The sequence below is a fragment of the Aegilops tauschii genome, chromosome 4 (genome assembly GCF_002575655.3).
Source record: "Aegilops tauschii subsp. strangulata cultivar AL8/78 chromosome 4, Aet v6.0, whole genome shotgun sequence".
Taxonomy (NCBI): Eukaryota; Viridiplantae; Streptophyta; class Magnoliopsida; order Poales; family Poaceae; genus Aegilops; species Aegilops tauschii.
The window spans coordinates 328497284-328502265 of NC_053038.3; the positions used below are offsets into that span (position 1 = coordinate 328497284).

Here is a 4982-nt window from a genome sequence, read left to right on the forward strand (position 1 = left end):
ATTGGATCTTGGAACTACAACCGATTGAAATTGGAATTTCATCACAAGTTTTATCCTATGCATCTGGTTCATCGTGATCGGAATTATATTTATAATTTTTGGCCTCGTGAAGGAGAAAGTATCACTCAAGCTTGGGGGAGGCTTAAGTCAATGTTATATTCATGCCCCAATCATGAGCTCTCAAGAGAAATTATTATTCAAAAAAATTATGCTCGGCTTTCCCATAATGATCGATCCATGCTCGATACTTCTTGTACTGGCTCCTATATGAAGAAGGATATTGAATTCAAATGGGACTTATTGGAAAGAATTAAACGCAACTCTGAAGATTGGGACCTAGACGAAGGTAAGGAGTCAGGTATAAACCTTAAGTTCGATTGTGTTAAATCTTTTATGGATACCGATGCTTTTCATGATTTTAGCACTAAATATGGACTTGACTCTGAGATAGTAGCTTCTTTTTATGGATCTTATTCTACTCATGTTGATCTCCCTAAGGAGAAGTGACTTAAATATCATCCTCCCATTGAAGTTAAAGTAGTTGAACCTATTAAAGTTGAAGAAGAAACTATTACTTATAATGTTGATCCTATTATTCCTATTGCTTATATTGAGAAACCATCATTCCCTGTTAGAATAAAGGATCATGCTAAAGCTTCAACTATGGTCAATAAAAGTAATATTAGACCACCCAAAACCTCTGAACAAATTATAGTTGAACCTAGTATTGCTATGGTTAAAGATCTCTTGGTTGATAATATTGATGGGCATGTTATTTACTTCTGTGATGAAGTTGCTAGAATTGCTAAACCTGATACTAAAGATAAACATAGACCTGTTGTTTGCATGCCTGTTGTTTCTATTAAAATTGGAGATCATTGTTATCATGGGTTATGTGATATGGGTGCTAGTGTGAGTGCAATTCCTTACACATTATATAAAGAAATTATGAATGATATTATACCTGCTGAGATAGAAGATATTGATGTTACTATTAAGCTTGCTAATAGAGATACTATATCACCAATTGGGATTGTTAAAGATGTTGAAGTCTTGTGTGGGAAAATTAAATATCCTACTGATTTTCTTGTTCTTGGTTCCCCACAAGATAATTTTTGTCCCATTATCACTACAACAAAAACACCCATATACCAACAGATATCTACCAACGATATTAGCATAAGTGTTGTTTTCTTCAACCTCCCACCCCCCACTTAGCGCTAACCTCCTAAGAAAAAGCTAACCTCCCGTATCCTCCTCCACCTTATTATGTCTAGTCCGCGCAAAAAGAAAAACAAATTTTCACATCCCATCTCTCCATCCCCCAATTCCTCTTTCAGCCGAGATCCATGGGCCATGACTCTGCCGCCACGACCTCCGGTTCGGCCTAGCTCTAGTGCTCTCCCACGCCCTTGCTCGCTGGCCCTAGCTCCCCCCCTGAGTACTATCCTCTGATCTTCCGCCGCCGTGACATGACATCCTCCGGGCCCTTGCACGTGCCCCTGGAGCAACCCTAGTCTCAACGGGTCACCGCTGCAGCTCCCTGCTCCTCCGGTTCGTCAACTCATTAACCCCTGCATCTCCACACGCATGGGTGCTGCCCCTGGCTCGACGGTGCTGCTCCGCGTGGCTAACTCCACTCCAACAACAATGGTTTAGTAAGGCACTCCTCTCCTCTGCTCTTATCTTATCCTCTCTGGTCATGTCTCATGTGTGTCATGTCTACCTAGGGTTTGCCGTCGTGGCGTCGTAGATCACGGCTGGATACAACAAAAATCGCGACCACTCTCTACGGGGAGGCTGCCATGGTCGCCTACGGCTTACCCCACCGTTCAGGCGCTCACCTAGATTCATGTCCCTCAACGACGTGGTTGTCCCCTTATCCTCAATGATCCATTCCCCCCTAATTAACAACATGGCGGCTTCTATAATTCTATTGGCATGTGGTGCCCCAACTTCTCTAAACTTCCACTTGTGCAATGGGAGGACCAATTAGGTACGAGATTGGCCAACATGTTTGTCCCCTTCCAATTCAATTGGTCAATGAATGTTGGTACTACTGTACTTAAGTTATGGCTAGGGATCCTCTTTTTTGTTGGAGGAAACTTGATCCTCTAATTTTGTTATGCATGTTTTTGCTGGTGATCCCCTGCTTTAGTTGTGCAGGCCATAATTGTGTGTTGAACTATCTGTATGTATTTATTTACATGACTATCACACTCTAGAGTGCTGATTAGTGCCACATTATACTGCAGAACAAAATAATTATTTTACCTTGGATGATCATTCACCAGTCTTGTTTCCACATCAATGGCTGCATCTTTCGAGACTTATCAGGAGTGAGTCTAGTTTTCCGTCGAAACAAGGGTGAGTGCGCATTATTTATTCACTCCTTTTACAAAAGCTTCTGTTGTCAAGGAGGAGATATTCGGTAATAAGGAGAGGTTATATGAATCATAGTCTAAACATCCCGGACTTGCCAGCATACGAAGGTATGTGGGTAAAAAAATTGTTTCGTTTGAACATTTTTGTTTAGTTTCAGTTAATTCTAAATACTGAAATCTTTGTACTTATGTTCAAGTTATGATGAATTGCAATCATTTTTAGACCAGAAAGATGCATCACAACAAAGCCGCTTCGCACAATGCTGTACTACATCTTTTATTCTCACTAGTATGTGAATTTTAAGTTTTTACTTAATTATTGAACTATGGTCTTGCAGGTTAATATAAAGATACAAAAGCTACTTGAGGTAATCATATTGCGAATTTTATGAGTTCTGGGAAGATAAATAGGACCAACGATGATGAGAGCACGTCAATGACATCACATAGGTGTGGTATTCATCAATCCCTTCTTTCTTTCTGTCTCTGCGTTTCATGTGTATACAAATTCATCTTTATATGCCATATTAATTTTTCATTTAGATTCAGGATGCAGGACGTTTCCCCATCTGCCCGCAACCAAAATGGTAGGATTCGCACCACCCCGTCTCCGTAAGTTTTAACTGCCTGCTACAGTTGGCGGGCACATGCGGACTTCCATGTCTCTGTTTAGCTGATGTTCGTGGTGCTAAGTACAGTACGCTAGTTTGCAAGTTGGCTGCTATACAGTATACACATTCATATGTCACTGTCTACATTCAGATTTCTAGTTTGTAAACTACACGCTCATGTAGACAATCAGCTATGTAGACATAAAATATGCTAATGCCAACACATTCAGATTATGTACATATATAATTTTCGTATGCTGAATCCGCAGTTATAATATCTTTGTACAGAATATAATAGCTTGTACTGAGTTAATGCAGTATACTATGCGCATGCACTATTCCTTCAATAGTAAGAGTAATACTGCAAATCTTCCGGTTCCATAAAGAATTCATAGTAATGGTAATAAAGAAGGGGCCTGATGCTCCTTCAAGAATTCTGATTAAGTAAAGTACAGTACCAACTTCAACATTTCAGCATAATAAGCACATGAGGCGAGCCATGAAAAATCGGAAATTTCCATTTTGGCATCCTCTTTCCTTGATAGATCTTCCTCACTACTTATTGGTTCTGCACACAAGGAAATTATTTCAGACCAAAGCATCATTTCAAGCAAGAATGCATTTCCAATTATAGATCAATAAAAAATGGTTTAACAGATAATGATGAGGAGTTCGCGAGGAAAATTAGTAATGAAGTCTTCTGACAAGCCAAGAACAATGTGCTAGGAACTTATATTAGCGATCATGTGCCAGTACTTAGAATCTGAAGTAGTTGTTTGATATCTGCTGGCATTAGTAGAAGTAAATTTGAATTATTCTCACTAAAATTGCCCGAGATGACATCTTTTCTTCGCTGATGGTGTGGCGTGCATACCAGTTCTATTGAGAAACTGTTAGTAGAAGCACTTGACTAGATTCGAATGATCTAAGTACAACAAGCAGCCACTTACTACTAGCAGCTATAATTTCTCTGAGCACACACTGCTCATTACAACAACTAACTAAGATTAAAGTTTCCTTTGCTTGTTTTCAGGTGCAGAACCCACGTGTTTAGAGTTCAAACATATTCTTACAACATGTAGCAGTAGTCCTTCCATGTTGCTGATAAACCACTCATCCAATTTTATATCCGCTCATGTGATAGCTTTATTATTTCCTCCACATTTAGCACAATCTGTTCACCCATTACAATCGATGTTATTAATTGAATATGTTGACGTGCATTTCACTGTACCAAATTTACAGGATTATAGCCAGAATTAGTTTTTTTACCTACATGCTTTTCTTTGCTTATATTGTCTGAACCTAAATTTGTACATGACTCCAAAGGGATCACCTCGAAATAAGAAGGAAATTCTTGTTTGTAACTTGCACTTTAAATTCGTCCAGAACTTATTTATTATCCAAAGTAGTAATACTAATTGTTTCTATTTTCTTCATTGCTAGCAGTATAGCGGCAACTAGCAGGAACTATCTTCAGGATATGGAGCTATGGATGCCATGAGACACTGATCATTTGCGTTTTAGTTGATGAAGATTGAACATGTCAGTCTAGATGCTCCTGTGCTGAGCTTAGGTTTTGTTTTATGCAATGAAGCTTTGATCCATTTCTAGGTACAGTGCACATGTTCTTGCTATACACATGTGTACAAGCTGAATGTAATACTTAGAACAAAGCATATCTATATACAATATCATGTACTTTGGATGGTGTTCTTTGTAAAGCAACATTGTTGATTTAATATATGAGGTCTTTCTTACTATACTGCATCTCCTGTACACTAGCAACATCGGCCACATAATCTATGTAGCAACTACTTCCCGAGGTGCAATGATTTGTATTTCCATTCCAAGATCCGTTTGTCCAGGGTGATTACCAACGCATACAAAGTGTTGTTGCGCTCTAGTTTATAGGTTGCTATTTTGCAACACTTATACACATCAGTTACCAACGTATGCATACATGTTGTTGTAGACCCTTGCAACG

At 39.0% G+C, this 4982-nt stretch overlaps 1 long non-coding RNA gene across 5 annotated transcripts; it reads left to right on the top strand.

Annotated features, from left to right (window-relative positions):
• The first annotated feature begins 1167 nt into the window (after positions 1–1167).
• LOC109758419 (uncharacterized) lies at positions 1168–4755 on the top strand. 5 transcript variants are annotated; one of them, XR_002231789.4, is made up of 6 exons: positions 1184–1658; positions 1731–1996; positions 2256–2492; positions 2723–2834; positions 2928–2971; positions 4445–4755. It is a non-coding gene; the product is annotated as an uncharacterized lncRNA (long non-coding RNA). The 5 variants fall into 5 exon arrangements; XR_005754471.3 differs by having other exon boundaries at positions 1168–1658; positions 2256–2834; positions 4442–4755; XR_012182090.1 differs by having other exon boundaries at positions 1168–1658; positions 2256–2834; positions 2934–2971.
• Positions 4756–4982: the final 227 nt, after the last annotated feature.